This window comes from Petaurus breviceps, unplaced genomic scaffold (genome assembly GCF_028583685.1).
Source record: "Petaurus breviceps papuanus isolate PSGF00001 unplaced genomic scaffold, PetGlider_PUasm1.0 79, whole genome shotgun sequence".
Taxonomy (NCBI): Eukaryota; Metazoa; Chordata; class Mammalia; order Diprotodontia; family Petauridae; genus Petaurus; species Petaurus breviceps.
The window spans coordinates 10,261,364-10,281,385 of NW_027186523.1; positions in this window are offsets into that span (position 1 = coordinate 10,261,364).

Consider the following 20,022-nt stretch of genomic DNA (forward strand, 5'->3'; position numbering starts at 1 on the left):
TACACTTTCAGAACTATAAAATAGACCACACCATATTTGGAAAGTATCCTAGCAAAGGCTCTTGCAATATTAATGAGATATAGGGCCCATCACCCTAAAAGAGCTTTTGAAAAGTTAACACTTCTTTGCCAAAAAATGAGGAAAAGAATTGATAGATATTCTTATAATGCATGCTACAGTTGTCAAAACTATAGAAATACTTTTGCAACAAGCAATAGTGAACAATAGTAGCAACACTGAACAATAACGAAAGACCATAATAGGTGCATTGTGTTAAATTTGTCTAATGAAACCAAAAGTGATTTATTTACTGATGCATAACCCAAAAAGGAAATCCATGGTTCCCATTCACACAAATTTAATAAAGAGTGTGTTAACAAAGAGGAATCAAATAAATGACTGAGTGGAGAGTATTTGCTAATGGAAAAGGAGAGTTTTATGATGGCAAATCAAGACCAGAGATTATTGACACCAGAAATTACAGAATGGTTATACTTAAGGAATCTGGACTTAGCGAACAATGTAGATCATGTGTTAAAATGGTAGAAAAATGTGCAAAACATAGTCAGTTGCAAAGACTTAGCATTTAACTGAATATTTAACAAGATATGTCCTGATAACTAGAATTCTATATCAGCAGCTTGCTACTTTTCAGGACCAACCAATAAACTATACTAGAATTGGACCATTATCACACACTGACCTGTTGCTTACAATCATCTCATTATTCCACTGAGACAAAGCTAAAGAACAATGTTTTAATAGATGTTCCTAGACCGAGTGCTCATAATCTCTAAGCTATCTGGAATTAAAAAAAATTTTTCCAAAATATGAAGAAAACCAAAATTATGTGGACTAACAATGAGGTATAGATCATTGCTGATCTGCTGGTCTGCTACTGGAGTTTCTCTGAGACCATTTTCAGTGATCTTATAGAAAATGAACTTATATCCTTATGCTTTTATTCAAATCTAAGTTCTATTATTTTATCCACCTGCCCAATAATTGGTAGAATTCTAAATATAAAAGAATAATTGAAGGATAGTAACTTGTCTTAGAATAATTTCTATCTGAACCTAATGAAAAAGATGAGAAGAATAAGATGATAATGATGATGATGATATAAAGATAATTATGATGATGGTAATAATATTAACAATAATGACTACAATAATACAGCTAAAATGATGATTTAAAAAAGGAACTAGAGGAGGTTTGAACAGGAACTGGAAAAATCAACTTGGGAGAGTTACTAAGACATGCCTGCTAGTTCTGGATTTAAATCTCATCTCTGAAACTTTGTTTGTGTGACCAGAGTCAAAATACAATCTCTGCCTACCTAGTTTCTTCATCCATAAAACAAGGTTTGTAATACCTATAGTAATTACATCATAGGATTATGGTCAGGCCCAAATGAGATAATTCATGTAAAGCACTTTTGCAAACTTTAAAGCACATAATTGCATATAAAAAAGCACATAAAACATATAATTGTTGGGTATCAATAATGGTAATGAAGATACTAATAAACAAGGAGAAGGTTATTTTATTTAGTGAGAAACAGGAAGAATAGAACTTTTACTCTGAATCTTCCAACTGTTTGTAGAGAACCACAGAGAGAGTTTTTTCAAGAACCAAAATAAAATAGAACTAAGAAAATAAATCAGCCTCATCTCTTAAAGGAGATGACTAGATAGCATGAGATTGCTGTTCTCACTAACCAGCAAAGGCATTATATCTGAAGAATTTTTGAGCACTAAAAGTTTGAGTAACTGTTATGATTCACTATGTATAAGGGGTGATGAGAAAAACTAAGAAGTCATGAGCACATTCCTAGAGTCACTAGAGAACCTTAAAACAAAGGTTCTCATGCTAGGATATATCTATATCTATATGTATGTGTATGTATACATGTATGTATGTATGTATATAATATTCTAACAGTATTTAAGTATAATTGGTTCCTTTTTAATTCTATTATTTTATATTATGAATTTAAAACATTATTCTGAGAAGAAATCTTCATAGGTGTTGCCAAAGGAGTCCATGGCAGAAAAAAGTTGAAGAATCCTTTTTGTTACCTTGGGTAGTAGCAGCAGATAGGTTTTTTTGGTTTGGATGTCTCCTTGGCATTTCCTCATAGTGGCAACCTTTGAAGGGCATCTTAATTTCAAAATACAGCTGGCATACTATGGACCTAACCCCAAACTTCAAAGCAAAATAGTCAGAAAGTTCCAAGCATTAACTTAATTTGGGAATTGAGATATATAATTTCTCTCCTTGCTTCAATTACTTCAGCAGCTGTAAGAGGGGAAATGAAGCCAAACAAGAAAACTGGCCTCATCACAGACTAAATGGCATTTGCAAAATGGGCAGATATCTTTGAACAGAAAGTCTAATAACAATGAAATCATGGTTATATTAATAAATTGTTTTAAACAATATCCTTTTCTTAATTATTGTTTTTGACGATGTCCTAAATGCACATCCAAGATATGAAACATGATTATATTCCCCTAAAATTTGTTGCCATTATCTCTTTATCCACTGTATTTTTTGCCAATTAATTTTTTTGGATTTTCATTACCTAGACATAAAATAATTACAGATTATCATAAAGAACATTCAATTAAAGCATAAGCATTCTTGATATATGATATATCAAACACTTTGAGAGATGCCTTACTAACCTATAATTAGTTGATGCAGTCTATTGATAATCTTAATACATAAGCCATAAATGATTATTACTTTAGATCTTCAAATTTAATTTTCCTGCATAGTACACACAATTAAATCAAGTAGAAGACATGCAACTCAATTGCTTTCATTCACTCCCAAAATTGAAGCTTTTTACCTCATATATAAAAGTATCATTAGTATAGTTAACTATTACGTAGAGGAATTAGTTCATGCTTTTTCAGTTATGTCTGCAGTAAGACTAAATTGTAAAGTAATCAGGCATTTACCTGGCAACCCATGGGCATAACCTGCCCTTTTGGTGCCTGGCACTCTCTAAATTATCATTATCTGGAATCTGCCACAGGACAGTATTTTATTCTATTGATATGGAAATAGAAGTTTCTTAACTTCTATCTATTGATCTTTTCTCAAAGTGAAAACGATTGTAATGCTTGAATAAACATCAATTCGCCAAATAGCTTGCCCTTATTATAAACACTATAGTTGAAAAAGTTTATCAACAACTGAACTAATACAATGATAAAGCAATTAATAGTAATAAAAGGCCCTATACAAACAGGCTTTACTGTATTCTCATCCAAATTCCAGCAATGAGTGTTTAGTATGGTTAACTTTATTGTCTTTCTCTGCAGTTCTCTCTGTCTGTTTTCACAAATATGCATATGAGGAACTAATCAAGTGACAAGGGGATATAAAAATGAAATAATTTAGTTTGGACCTAATAAATAACTCAGCCACTTGAGCTGAATTTTATAGAACCATAGAGTTAGACCTTATAGACATCATCTTGTTAAGCTCCTAACAGTAGATTGAAGAATCCACTATAATCCACTGTTAGACGTTTTAAATGATTGGAGTAAATGAGCAGAAGTATAGTACACAGATGACTCTATTTTTCTAATAGCATTAATTATAGCACCTTTATTTTGTTTTAAACTATATGAAAGATTCTAAGGCCTGCTTATATTCCCTACACCATGAGGATTCATAGTTTCTTCTGTAGGCACCGATACCACCAAACTACTATTTAGAGATTATATTCTTTACATTACAAGAGATTTTAAAAACTGGAGTGGAGGAGTGTTACTCCTTTCACAAATTGCTGTTACTGCATTGAACTCTTTTCTGTCTCCACTGTGGGTCTGGTAAACAGTTTAAGATTTTTTTTTCTTTTTTGTAAAAGGAAACAGAGAAAACTACAGAATTGTTTTTTTTTTTTATTGGCTTACAATTAGAGAGTTAAATTCTACAGAATTAAGGTTAATTTCAAGAATACACAAAGTAAGAGAATAAATCTCTTATTTAGCAGAGATCTTAAAGTATTTTTGTTATGAATTTTGCCTTAGGTTTTGTGGTAGGAGAAATATACGAATCCCTGCCCCCCATGAAAATTATACTACTTTTTCCTTAAAAGGTATTAAGACCATCTCAAGACTTAGTTGACTCAGGGAACTTAATTAAATTTAGGCTGTTTTCCTGATTTTGTACTTGAGTACAAAAAGAGCTAAAAGAAATTCTAGGGAATTTCTGATTTTTGGCTGGCAACTCAGTCAAGAAAGCTTGTCTTTAAGGTATCCTTTATGCCTGTCTCTATTGAATATCCTTATCTTGTTTTGTCTAAATAAATCTCTTTTTATAAACTGTTGAATAATCCATGATTGTATAATTTTATTCCAACAACCCCGCACCCTTCCCTCCCCTCCCCCAAACCCAACAAGTGACTGACTGGCCCCACCCCAGAACTATTGGTGTAGTCTTGCAGGATTGGATGATAATGAGCTCCTTGAAGTGGGGGATGGGCAATACAGAGGAAGATGGCCCTGAACTGGTCATCATGCTTCTGATGTCACTTTTTATGATGCCTCCAGAGATAGTGGTTACTTACCACTATAAGGTACCCCTGCTCCTAGAAGACTAGAAATTAATTACCTGTAACCATTCAGCAAAGGGAGATCTATGAGAATATCCTACACATCTTTTAAAGCTGTATCTAGAAGATAATTTTGCTAAATTGTTTTAATCCCTCCATTTTTGTTGGGCCTTTCAGCCTGATAATTTGAGACTTCTCTAAAGCTGACCAAGGAATCTCTTTAGAACTTTCAAACTCAGTTTACCTTTAAAACAGCCTACAGAGATTAATTTGTATGTGTGTGTGTGGGGGGAGTTGTTGAGAAAGAGATTTTAATTCTCATTAGAAAAAAGACAACTATGGAACGCTAGTTTTACTCAGCTTTTGCTGGGACTGGAGGCAATTTTTTTTCTTTATTTTTTTCTTTTGTATTTTTTTCACTCTAAAAAATTATTTATTTTTAGTTTTCAACATTCACTTTCACAAGTTTTATATTTTCTCCCCTTCTCTCCCTGCTCCCTCCCCAAGACAGAATGCAATATAATATGGTCCTACAAATACATGTCTATTAAACACATTTTCACATTAGTCGTGTTACATAGAAGAAGAATAATGATTGGGAGAGACCATGAGAAAGAAAAAAACAAAACAAAAAAGAAAATAATCTGCCATGCTCTGCATTCAAACTTCATAGTTCTTTCTCTGGATGTGGATAGCATTCGCCATCACGAATCCTTTGGAATTATTTTAGGTCCTCGCATTTCTGAGAAGGGCTAAGTCTATCAAAATCAGTCATCACACACTGTGGCTGCCTCTGTGAACAATATTCTCCTGGTTTGGCACTAATAGTCCTTCATAATCTAGCCCCTCCTACCTTTCCAGTCTTTTCCCTCCTTGATCCAATGACACAGGACTACTGACTGTTCCACAAACAAGACACTTCATCTCTTAACTCCCTGGCATCTTCTCAGGCTGTCCCGCATGCCTGGAATGCTAGCCCTTATCCATTCCTAATACTTACCTTCCTGGTTTCCTTTAAATCTCAACTAAATCCTACTTTCTATAGGAAACCTTTCCCAGCCTTTCTTAATTCCAGTGCCTTTTCTCTATTAATTATCTCTAATTTTTCTATACGTAGCTTGATATATGTATGTATGTATATATGCACATATATATATATATACATACAATATGCATATATGCTTGTTTGCATATTATCCCCCATTATGTTGTAAGTTTCTTGAGGACAAGGACTAACTTCTACCATTTTATACCCATAGCCTTTAGCACAGTACCTAGCAAAATAGTAATCATTAGCTGGTGGGCTAGAAAACACTAAGTGGATAATGGTACAGGGTAATTCTCTTTAACCTAAGATATGGTCCAGTGACCATGAAGGAAAAGGTTACCAGTTTTGCTATATTCCAGTGTAACACCAAGCACGAGCAACTTCCAGTTTCGTGTTATGAGCATAGCAAACTCCATTTATTTGGTGACAGATTAGGGCAAAATATTCACAGAAAATCAAAATCAAAATACAGGGTAACTCAGTTATTTAGTAAGTTCTCAATTCAGTCACAAAGTACTAAAGTCCAAGTACTCCACCCCTGGAAAGTACATTCATTTGGTTATATTCAAATGGAAATTAGTTTCCAATCATAAAAAAAAGTACATTCATTTGGTCAGTCACAAAGTATAAAAGTCAAAAGTTTTCCACCCCTGGATCACAACTGAATTACAATACCATCCATCACCACCAAGCACATACTCAAAGGGGCAATGGAGTGATATCATCACAGCATTCAACACCCAAGGAGAATTCTTTTCTTCATCTTGACCTGAGGCATGTTCTCAGCAATCTCTGTTCCTAGGAAGATAAAGCTTAACAAAGCCACAAGATACATTGCTACTGTCCTCATCAATTCACTCTCTGTCTGAAGAACAGTCTCAGGAATCCTGAAAACATCAGCAAGACCCTCCTTCAGGTTTCCTGTAAACAAACAACAAGAAAATCCTCCTACAGGGCTTCTGAACCAACAGCAAGATTCCAGGACCTGTGCAACAACACTGTCCTTTACCAGCAGATGAATCTGGCAAAGTAACATCAAAACAGACAGAAAAAATACCAGCACCACAATCATGCCTCCTCAGTTCTCGGCAGCTCTGAGTGACAGTTCTCAAAAGCCCTGGGCAGCTCCAACTGGCCCTCAGCAATCCAGGTGGCTTCAGCTGGCAGTTCTCTCTCTCTCTCTCTCAGCAACCCTGGCCCCTGGCAATTCTCTCTCTCTCTATGCCTCCACTATGCTGCTCCCAAAAGTTCTTCTGGCCTCTCTCTGCTTGGGCCTCTCTCTAAATCCATGGCACCAGTTCTTTCCAGTTCAGCCCCCGTTCTTCATGTCAACAAGTCCATCTCACAAGTGGGATTCACAAACTCTGGTTTTTAATACTTAACCCGAAAACCAAGCCAATACAAGGGGATCTTTAAATTCCATTACCATTACACCTGGATATGCTTATATTTACCTTTTTTACAGTCAGAGAACCATTGGGTACTATTAAGATGTGGTATTACCAACCCATGGAACCTAAACTTTTAGTCCTAGGGCTTGATCCTTTTGGGGATTCACCTAGATTTAAAGATTCTTTCAGGGAACTGTTACATTGTTATGCTTTATTTTACTATACTTTTGTTTTTGTTTTTTCCTTTAGTACTGCCTATATCTGGCTTCTTGATTATTGGAGATTAGGGTTAAACAATAACAGCAACAAAATCATTTCAGTGACTGAAGGTAAAGACCATATGGTCCTTAACACAAAGGGATGGCATGTCACAGGACACTGTTTTTATGCAAGCTAGTATTTTTTTTTTCCTTAAAAGGGATTGAGATCATCTCTAATACTTGCTTTTCTCAGAGGACTGAAAATCTAGAAAAAAAATAATTTCTTGGTTACCTTAGTGAAAAACAACCATGCAGGACTCCAGAAATGCTCTAATGCTTCTCTGGTAACTCAAATAAGGTTGTTGAATCAACTGAAAGTGTCCTTAATGTATATTCTTATTGACTGTCCTTTTCCTGAATATATCCATTGAATGACTGAAAATTGTCTCATTTTGTTCCAATGTCTAACCTAAACTACCAGCGATGTGGCCTGAGTCAGATCTCCTCCAAAACAGATTTGAATGTGGTCTCTGTTTCTTCAATTGTGTGTCCTTGGGCAAGACACTATTTTTATAGAGCTTTGCTTCCACATAAGTAAAGCAAGAGGATTGCGTTAGATCCCTGGTAAGAAACTTTTCAGTTCTGTGTCCTATGGGCTTATGATCTGCCTTGATTTCTGATAGATTCTATGATTTTAAAATGTTATTCTCCTTTTATGCTAGCTCCCCAATTTATCACTCGTGAGTTTCATGTTGCTTCTCCGGGTTTGTGACTATTCTCACAGGGTCTGGGTTAGCACTCCTAAAACTTTGTCTCATGAGCCCCTACTTGGGAGTTTACCTTTAATAGTCATTTAGCTAAAAGCAAAGATATTTTCAAGGATAGTATAGTAAGAGTAGTAGATTCAAAACATCCCTCCCATAAAATGTATATGCAATCTCCCACAATTCCCATAGCATTCTTTTAAAGAATGAAAACAAAATTGGAGTACACAGGAAGTGAGGAATGCTGGTAGGAAACACATGCAGCCAAAGCAACTCACACCACTCGTAGTGCAGTGCCTTCATGTTCTTTCTCTTCCATAGTGACGTTGTTCAGTTGTGTCCAACTAGTTGTTACCCCACTTGGGGTTTACTTGGCAGAGATTCTGGAGTAGTTTGCCATTTTATTCTCCAGCTCACTTTATAGCTGAGGAAACTGAAGCTTCACAGTATTTCCCTTACATGCATCATCTCCTCCAGGCCCGTTGCTCAGCTGGGCTTCTGGTTTTTTCTCCATTCCACAGCTAAACAAACACTCAGCTTATGGGACTAGTTCTCATTGAATTTATAGGGGGCTTCTTTCCCTTCAGCCAATGGTCATGATACTCGAATCTCTTTCCTCCTTTTCAGCAGTTCTGAATGACATCATGAATGATGGGCAGGGGATAAGAGCTAAATCCCATCTATTTTGTGTCCTTTATATTTGAGGTATATGTTCACACTTCACAACACCGTGCTGAGTGCTTCCTGGCATTCCAAAATGCTTTTTGCTTCCTCTCTCAGATTCTTTCCAGGGCTCTCATCCTTAGCTTTTTAAGGACCTCTTGGGGTTGTGACCAATTTTTTTTTGTTAGCCAGTGAGACTGGCAGCTAGTAGGTTGGTGGCATGGTGGATAGAGTGCTGGCCCTGGAGTCAGGAAAACCTGAGTTCAAATCTAGCCTCAGATACTTACTAGCTGTATGACCCTGGTCAAGTCACGTAACTCCTGTTTGCCTCAGTTTCTTCATCTATAAAAGTGAGCTGGAGAAGGAAATGGCAACCCCCTCTAGTATCTTTGCCAAGAAAACCCCAGATGGGGTCCCAAAGAGTCAGAAATGACCAAACAACAACAAGGAGACCAATTACCCTTCCAATTTCTTCAAGGAATTTCTTCACACTTTGTAAAGGGATAATAGTGGCATAGACTTTCATTTGCAATTCATTAAACTTTTAAACACTGTTATCTGTCTCTTACTTTCTGTGATTACATCAACTAGCTGATGGAAATCACTCCTCTTACTACAATTTTTTTTAAAATATTAAAGACTAAATCTCACGAACTTGCTTTTTATAGGCGACTTATTTCTACCTTGATTTTGATAAAATATTGGGAACTTTTTAAAAAGTAACATTCTCTGGAAAGAAAATGCTATCTAATCCCAGATGAAGAGAAAGAGAAGAAATAGTAGATAAGTTGATATGATCAATGTAGAGAGCTAAATTGATTATTTCAAATTAAAAAAAAGTAAAATGTGGCACTTAATTTTCTGGATTGGGTATATTTATTAAATATTTGGGGGATAAATTTGGACATTATAGGGAGGCAAGGTTTCATTTCAGGGAAGTACTTTCTTTCAATTCTAAATGTTTTAAAATAAAATGAAGCTCTCTAGGAAGTAGGGAGTTTTATGACATTTTACATGTTGAATCAAAGGTTGCATGATCAATTGTTGCAAAAACAGAGGGTAGAAGAAGAGGTGTAAAGTAATTTCTAGCCTATGTTTCTATGATTTTATGTGCTTTGTGCTACAGTTATAATCTATATGACTTCATTCAATAATGATGCATAGTAGAAAACCTACCCTCCCCTTTCTTCCCCTCTCCCATCATGAACCTTCTCCTAACTTCTTTCTTTTTGTTAAGGATATTACCATTCTTTCAGTCATCCATATTCACAATGCAGGTAGTCATCTGCAACTTTTCATTCTCTCTTACCATTCAATTGCACATCTTGCCACAATATCTCTCACATATACCCCCCTCTCTCAACTTAGAAAGCTACCATATGAATCCAGGTCACCCTCATCTCTCCTATACTATTTCCAGATGGTTCTCCTTGCTTCCATTATCTCCCATCTCTAAGGTACATACAGTCACTAAAAATAATCTTCTTAAAGAAAAGGTCTGACTTATGTCACCCTCTTATTCAACTTTTTTTATGGGGATCCCCACTGTCTCTCAGATTAAAACAAGACAAACAAAAAAGAACTAACAAAAACCCTCACCTTGCCATTTTCATTCCTTTGCAGGTTGGTTCCAGCTAACATTTCCAAACTTATTTCACATTTGCCCTCTTTCAAGTCCTTAATGTTACACAAAACTGACTTACCTCCTGTCCTCTCAACCTCAATATTCCATCTTCTACTCCATTAAATAAGTTTTCTTTCCCCCACCCTTTAATGCATTCTTCCTCACCTCCCCACTTCTCATCTCTTATAATCTTTACTTTTTTTTTCTTTCTGGAGGGCAATTGGAGTTAAGTGACTTGCCCAAGGTCACATAGCTAGTAAGTATTGTGTCTGAGACCAGATTTGAACTCAGATCCTCCTGACTCCAGAGCCAGTGCTCTATTCACTGCGTCACCTAGCCGCCCCTAATCTTTACTTTTTTAAAGGAAAGTAAGGAGCCACTTCTTAGGGCAGTGATTCTTCACCTGATGTCTATGAAAAAATGTTTTTCTTTTTAAATTTATGTATTTCCATGACTATTTCAATATATTTGTTTTCTTTGTAAATGTAATTTCTTTTATGCATTTACATTTTTTATTCTTGCTGAGGGGTCCATAGGCGTCAACCAGACTGCCAAAGAGATTGATAACACACACAAACATTTCTTGAGGAAAAAAAAGCTGTCCTTAAGGAAGTGTTTTTTGATCCACTTAGTGCTAGCACTCTCTATCTCCTGCCTCATATTATTTTATCCTTATTTATCTGTATAAAGATATACCCTATCAGCACAATACAAAGTCCTTGAGATCACAGACTGTTTTTCCTTTTATTTTTATACCTCTAACATTGAGAGCACTATCTTGCACATAGTGGGTCCTTAATAATACTTGATAAATTGCATTCGACTAAATTGAAATGAATTCAACTAAGATTTCTCTTCCATTCCGGGTTCCTGTTTAAAGAGTCATGGCAGCTTAGCTTTTGAAAAACTCTACAAAATGGCTTCTAGCCCTTCCCCCTTGAATCACAGCAGAAGTGTTACTTTTAAATGCTCTGAGGTTTTTACTTCTAAAATGCATTTGCAAAAACAAAAGCTGTTTTGATCTTCAATCAAGTGATGGAAAAGCCAGCTTCCACCTACAGTGCATCACCTCCAGCTGGGATCCAGCCATTTCCAAAAAGCCCTGCTAAGGCTCCACTAGGAAACCTGCCTCTACCTGCATGTGCACCCACCAGCCCTAAGGAATGCCAGAAAGGGAAGGGGGGAAAATCATCCTTTCAACCCTATACAAAACGAAGGCACGATCAAGTCCAGTGAAGACCAAGTCCAATGTTGGTAGAAAAACTTTTGGCTACTGTCTGAAATTTTCATTTAAAGTAGAAAATTCTTTCTTGCTTTATAAAAATCTCCAAGATACAAATTGACATGGAAATAACCTAAAGACAATTCTTTCTCAATCTAAATTCCTTACATATGACTTAGCAGTAAAGAATTCTGTTGACTTTTAAGGTACCATGTAGCAACAAAAGTTGTCATTAAAACTGAAGGAAAAATACAAATTATTACCCTCGTCATTTCTTCCCAAATATTTTTATTCATTAAAAACAAACAAAACCCATAATAAAACAAAATTCCCTTTGTCCCACTTGTAGGAAATTTTCAGTCAAATTCTAATGAGCTCCCCACCCATTTCCCATTCTAAATTTATTTTATTTTTTCCAGGAAACAATTTCTTTCTTTAAAAGTGCATACCAAAAAAATAATGATCATTTATCTCTGACCAGGTCAAAAAAGTTGTTTATCCCTTCAGACAGACATTGAAATCCACCAGAACTTGGCTGTTCTGTCTCTGTCATCAGGGTCATTTTAATTATTGATGTCATGAATGTTTATCAACTGTGTGGGCCTTATAGAACACTTGCTCATTTCATCTCCTTCTTTGAATATACTGGTCCCAAATTGGTTCAGTTGAGGGATATCATCGTTTGTTATTGATGTGTTTTAGAGCTTTCTCATATAATTTAAGAGAGTAATTATAACATGTCATCTCATGGTAATAAAAATGTACAATACACATTAAGAAGGGTTTTGTTCAAGCCCTTTGCTGTCTTGAATTCCTTCCAGGTCTTTTTAGGGGAAATTTTCAGCCGTAGGCCAGGGGAACTTGGCATGCAACATCCATTAAGAGTAACAAGGGCTTGATTCCCAGTACATGGCAATGAGAATTTACCCTTCAAAAAATTCCCTTTGATTCTACATCAACAGATAGTAAGAATGTCTGTGCTTTGTGTAGTTCTTGTTGTGTGATGGAGCAGGAAGTGAAATCCATGTCCCATGTGGCACTTGATATCGATCAATTCTTTCATTCTTATATCATGATACCATTTTGTTCCCATCCTCTTTTGTTTGATGTGATGTGTTAAAGTATTGCAAAACTCTAAGGTGCATAATGGGGTTTTCACATCTGATGGACAAGATATATCATGGATTAAACAAATATATGACAGAATTTAATCAGGTTTCTTACTGAATCTCACAACTCCCCAGCAGGGTAGGTAGTGTTATTTTTTCCCACAGGAGTAAATCACTGAGAAGTTAAAAGGGATACAGTGGAAGCTATTGAAGAATCCATCAAGGACTGTTTCTTGATCCTTCTTCTGGCAAAATAACTATATTATTGTTGGACAGAAAGATTCTCTTAGTAGCATATCTCCTGAGCACTGACACTATAAAACACAAGAGCCATTTTCTTAAGGGAGATATTAAATATGAATTTGTATCTAACTTTCACACACACCTCTCCCCCAAATGCCACTATTAGAGAAAAGACCTGGTAGTGGTTACTTATTGTTAGAGAAGTCTTCAGTAACTCTGCCTTTGATATCACAGATAGATTGGTACTTCTCAAATAAGATAATGTTAAGAAAAAACAGGCAAAAATTAGAGTATTTCATGACTGTTATTATTCATCCTCACCATAATTTTTTATCATAGTCTCATTTATAATCATCAGATTGAAAAAAATGGAAAGTGGGTTGAACTTGAAGTCTGAAAATCTGGGTTTAATTCTAGGACTGACTGCTATCTGGGCCACTTAATCTCTCAGATTCTCAGCTTCTTCATTTGTAAAATGGGTCCAATCATGTCTGTATTATTCATCTCTCAGAGTTGTGAGGAAGAAGCTTTGTAAATCTTAAAGCCCTGTGTATGGTTTGTTGTTGTAATTATGGTGGGTAGGCAGTAGGTGCCACAATGCACAGAGCCCTGGATTCATGAAGACCTTACTTCACTTATTAGCTGTGTGACTCTAGGCAAGTCACTAAATCTCTATCTTCCTCAATTTCCTCATCTATAAAATGGAGATAAATAATATCACCTACCTCTCATGCTTGTTATGAGGATATTTGTAAAGTGCTTTGATAACCTTAAGATCCTATATAAATACTCATTATTATTAATAATAGCTTATTATTAATAATAATTTTGTTATTATTAAGAACTGGATTCTTGTTCTAATGGATTCATTCTCTCTATTACATTAGTTAAATGGGATTTATTACCCACTTTTGTCCCTAGGTTGTACAGATGTGGTAAATTAAGTCCCTTATGTTTTCTATATGAACAGTTTCATAGAAATGTATAATAGTCAATAAAAATGTATTAAGAATCTACTCTGTACCAGGCACTGTGGATACAAAAAGGGACAAAAGACAATGGCTGCCCTCAAGGAGCTCCTAATCTAATGAGGGGTGGGCAACAAGTAAACTCATATGTATAAACAAATTATATACAGACAAAAGGAAATAATTAAAAGAAGAAAGGCACCAGAAATCAGTGGGATTGGGGAAGGCTTCCTGTAGAAGATGGGATTTTAGTTGTGATTTGAAAGAAACCAGGGAAGCTAGGGGGTAGAGATACACAATGAAGGCATTCCAAGTATATAGCCAGAGAAAATGCCTGCATCTAAGAGATATAGCATTTTATTCATAGAATAATAAGAAAATTGGAAAGTTAGGAGGTGTACTGCATTGTGAAGGGCTTTGAATGCCACATAGAAGATTTTGTATTTGATCCTGGAGGTGATAGGGGGACTTTGGAATTTATTGAGTAGGGGGTGACCCGTTCAGACCTTCACTCTAGGAAAATCACTTTGATGACCAGAGGATGTATTAGAGTAGGGAGAAACTTGAGGCAGGCAGACCCATCAACAGTCTTTGGAGTACAAGCATGAGCTATTGAGGGCCTATATCAGAGTAATGACAGCATCAGAGGAGAAAATAGGGTGTATTAGAGAGATGTGGCAAAGGTGAAATCAACAAGCTTTGGCAAGAGATAGAATGTGGAGGGTGAGAGATATGGATAAGGAGGAGTGATATTAGATATGGAGGAATAGAGGAAGATACCTAAGCTGTGAGGCTGGGGAGAATTTGGGGGAAAAAATCAGTTCGGTTTTGGACATGTTAAATTTAAGATGTCTACTGGACATCCAGCTCAAAATAATGTTGCTAGTCTAGTAGCTGCATGGATGAATGAATTGGTATTTGATGAAAATGTTCTCAGAATTGGAAACATAAAATCTAGATGGTAAAGACCAATGTAAACTTGTAATGTAGTATGTAATACAATGTAGAATCTAAAATCTTTGAAAATACTAATACTATAATTTTTGTAAGCAATTTGAATGATGACTTATTAATTGGCTGACCTTAAAGGAAATAGTTCATTTGGGAATCAGGAAAGCTAATTTCTAAACCTGGTTCTATTACTAAGTCATGCTATGACATTAAGCAACTCATTTAATATCTTTGGGCATCTTTATTAGGAGATAATTATACTGTATGCTCTCAAAGATCTCTGCTAGTTCTAAAGTTTGTGACTCTCTGGCCAGTGGGTTCTGTTCTCAAAGACCTCTCCCCCCACTTTCTTTCTATAATCTCCCTTTCCATCAGGTTTATAGCTGATGGGAAGCAGTGATACCTCAGGTATCAGGTATGCTCAGGGGAAGTACCTTTATGATGAAATAGACAGTCACTTATATAATTTAACTGGAAGAGCCCTGGGGAATTCCACTTGCCAAAATATTCTCCCTGTTTTCTTAATGCCTGAAATCTAATCACTCAATATCAGTCCCCATATTTTAAAATGTAATCTGGCAATTACAATGTAAATAGCCACATTAATGATTTATACACTGATAGTTAATAACCTATTTACCTTTCTAGGAATTAACCCTTTGCCTCAAACTAATTTGTCATCTCCTTCCTAATCTGACAATCATCTCATAGTAGCTGTCCTACAAAATGAGACAAAAGTCCATTTAATAAGTTTTTGCTAAGGGTGAAAGAGCAGTTGCTGTCCAGGATTATTACACTGCCAGAATAAGGAAGGCCTAAGGAAGCCCTCCAGTATCCTGGGCCAAAACTGCCTTTTTCTTTAATAGAACAGGGCTTTCTGGAAACATACTGGTACATGAAATGAAGAGAATAATGCTCAGAATAGGGAGAGAGACCCTTAAAAGAGATGTAGAAAACTAATCATGTAAAATTTCCTTGGTTCCACAATTATACCTCAGATAGAAATATCTTTGAAATGAGCATTCTTGGTCACCTACTTTTAAAGAGGACCATTTGGGAAAATGAACAGATTAGCAGGGCCTTCCCTTGGAATACATGTGAAGGTTTGTTTGAAAAAGCCCGTCTATCCTCCTTTCAGTATCTCTCTTCTCCTCTTTAGCATTTTCCTTCAATTCAGCCCTCCTCCTGGGTTCTTCATGGGATTCTCTCATGTTATGGATTTCTTGTCCATTCTTCCCCAAGCCCAATCAAAACTGAATTTAAGCTCTTTAAGACAGGGCCTGGTCTTAATTTCATCCTTCATATCCTCTGACACTTAAAATGAATTTGATAATTGAATTTTTTTGTCCTGTAGGGCTTTTTTTATGTATTCTGGTAAATAAAACCTTAGCAAATCTGATCAGTTGATTAGACTACATTGTTAGTAGATTGCCATATCTAAATGAGTTATTCTTTTAAGTCCCTCAGTGGCTTAGGTCAAGTATATTTACAATATGGGAATAATATATAGCGTGATATATGGGAATGATTTCGGCTTTCTTGCTTTTACTAGCTAATACTTATATGGGGGAGGGAGGTACTGAAAGACTTAGCATAGTTTTAACCTGTAGTGGTTTTAAACTGTATAAAGACTTTTGCTACACTCCATGTAATACTCAGTAGTTTACAAAGCTCTCTGCTCTGTGTTAGGCCTGATACATTAATTCCTTTCATCTTTACACTGATCTTGTAAGCACATGTTTTATCATTCTAATTTTACAGATAAGAAAACTGAGACTCAGAGATATTTAAACAACTTGCTTGTTATCATACAACCAGCAAGTGACAGCACTTACCAACCCACAAGTCAACACAATCAGGCTCACCGTACCATGAAAGCACACATTTCCCTCCAGTTTAAAGAACAAGTATCAGGAGAATTGTTTTCTAGTTTTGGCTCTGCCATTTACTCAGACCAATCTCAGCCTCTCTTTGTGTCACTAGCCTTATCCCAGGAAAAGTGTAATGCTGAGCACCAAAGTCTAGACAGTCAAACAAAAACCTAGTACTGACTAGGAGTTGGGTCTCAGACAACTTTCTTGGAATCATAAAGACTTGGAAATCAGGCAACAGCTTTTCCCTGCACTCACATCATACCTGGAGCTAGGAAGATGAGAACTTCAAAGACCTAGTGTTGATGGTGTTGGGATTGAGACATTGCTGCTGGAGCTGGCAAGATTTGAGTCATGGGTAGAAGCTTTGGGGCTAGAGATGTCAGCTTAATTCTAAAATACATTCACTTCCTAGGGTTATTGTAGGGACCAAATGAAATAAACATCTGTAAAGCAGTGCAAGTGCTTGGCAAATAGTACATGCTTAACAAATGCTTGTTCCTTTTCCCCAAATCACTAATTCAGTTTTGGTCCCCTAGCACGGTGCTTGGTACATGGTGTTTAATAAATGCTTGTGGATTAATTGACTGACAACTCAGAATTGACATCTCCCATTGGGAGAGTCTTATTTCTTTTCGAGCTTTCCCCATGTTATTTTCCCTATCCAGCTCAATCATATCACTCTCAGTCCTCTCAGTCCTTCTTCTCTTCTGTTAACAAATCTCTCTTCATCTTTGAGCTCTTCTTTTTGTATATTTTCCATTATAAGAGCTCCCAGATACCTGGATCTTTCTGGAAAACACTTCATTACTGGACACCATCTTCAGTACTGGCTGTTTCTTTTGATATATGCCCCTAATGTACTGAGCCAATAGAATAAGCTGGCATACACCTTAAGCCTCATAACCAGTTCCAGACCCTTTTTCTACCATTTTTATTCACCAGTTTCTCTCTTCCATTATGGCTCATCCTTTTATATCATCCTTTCCAGATTCTTGATATTCTTACATATGACCCTCAAGTTTTTTCTCCTATAATTCTCAAATAGTTTAGTACTTGTTTGATATACTTTCTCAACAACCCAACCTCTGCCATCATACTTGGGGACTTCCATATACATAGACTCATAGGACTCCAGTGTTGGAAGAGCCTCATCAGATTCCACTTGGTCCAACCCATACATTAAAAAGAAAAATAATTGGGGCAGCTAGGTGGTGCAGTGAGTAAAGCGGAGTTAGGAGGACCCGAGTTCAGTTCCAGCCTCAGACACTTAACACCCACACAAAAAAAACTAGCTATGTAACCTTGGACAAGTTACTTAACCCCAATTGCCCTCTAAAAGGCAAAAAAGAAAAAAGAAAAAGAATTACCTCTCTAGCACTCTTAACAAGAAATCATCTAGGTTGTACTTGATGATTTCCAATGAACAGGAACCAAATATACCCTAAGGTACCCAATGCACTTTTAGATAATTCTGGTTTTTCTCTCTACTTGTATAATCACCCCACTTTTTCACACTCCATTTCAGGATCATCATACATTTCTTGTATCTTTATCCTGGGTGTTTCAAAAAGCTCATTTTCCAGAAGGAAAAAAAAGTATCTTCTCTTCCTATATGTGTCATCTTGGAGATATCATCATCTCCCTTGGGATCAAGGAGTATACTTTCACAGAAGCCTCAAAAATCTATATATCTAGCCCACCTCTTTCTCCTGAGCTATAGTTTTACCCTGACAACTGCCCACAAGAAATCTATTGGATATTCAATAAGTATTTCAAATTAAACATTTCTGAAACAGAACTCATTATCTTTCCTAAAAAATGTGCTCTAATCTTCCCAACTTTTGTTGAGGGTAATTTCATCCTCCCAGTCTTCTAGGCTCATAATCTTAGCATCATATTTGATCCTTCTCTCTCGTTCCTTCTTTCATATCCCACTTCATAAGATCTGTGTAGGAATCAAAGGAGATTTTTATGAAAATCTTTTGAATGTCAAGTTTTATTAATGATATAATGCTTAGTACTCAATGGATACTCAAGAAAGTTTGCCAAATAATAAAATTCCATTTCAGGACAGAATCTTTTTTTTTTTCCTTAACGACAATATCAGTTTAAAATATACATTTTTTTCCCCTATGGTAAAGCACATAAACTTTTTCATCTTTTTTGATAAAATGTTACAGAGAAATATTTTTGTCTAACATTGCCAAAGTCAGAAGCTAGTTTTCTTTTTTTTTTTTAAGTAATTGGGGTTAAGTAACTTGCTCAAGGTTACTAGGCCAGTTATTTCTGGGTGTGGTGCTAAGTATCTGAGCCCGGATTTGAACCCCAGGTCATTCCGACACTGGAGCTGGTGCTCTTACTTGCTGAACCACCTGGCCACCCCAAGATGCTAGTTTTCTATTGATAAACAGCATACTGTCCAGATTTTACCTGGTATTTTGAACAAAAATAAATTGAAAAAAACATGAGTTGAATTTTAGGAGGAGGGATGGATTTGCATTTTTCTAATTGCATAGAATGAAATTGTACCATGCAGCTACTGGTGTTTAATAATATTAATTAGAGATACTTAATTGTGTATATTAGAAACCTGTGCTTTACCTCTTTCTGTTTCATGGGCTGTTTACCCCAAATCCAAATAAAAAGAGTAGGAAAAAGACATGAGCAGCTACCTGTTCCCACAATGAAATGTGTACATAGACCATACATATGAATCTCACAGCCAAAGTTATGGTCATGAAACACTGGCAATTATTTAACTATAGCTACTTGGGAAAGTTAGTTATTGCCATCATACTTGAGGGGTATTTTATCTATTTATCATTGCTACTTTTATTTCTATAATTTATTCATCTCAAATTTACCTAAGACATTTATCAGGAAAGATGAGAGTATTCATTTTTCCATTTGTTTTTCATTATTTTGTAGTTGTATGTCTAAAAATGGGGGAAAAGCATCAATATGGTATTCTCTGAAGTTTTCTTTTCTGAATCAATCGAGTCATACATCTGTCACAGAATTTGATAGTCTGCTGAGGATGCATATTGCACCATTGAGATCAAATTATTTTAATCTTTTATGTTGACTGTTCTATTAAATAGCATAGTAGCATTCAATCTCAAAAATCTCAGCTTCTACAGATAGCCTGAATTGCAACAACATCTCAGTATTCAGAACAACATCGATGATTTAATTCTGTGCCTATACTAATTTGAGATTTACTAATACAAAAGCCTTGGTCCCAAATGTTCTCTAGTCCTACAACACAAACAGAGACAAAGCCACAGAACAGAGGTGTAATCATGGATTTCCCTCTCTCATTCATTATGTACAATATCTGTGTCCCAGCTTTCAGATTTCCAACTACTTCAAAGGAAAATATGGGGAGATAG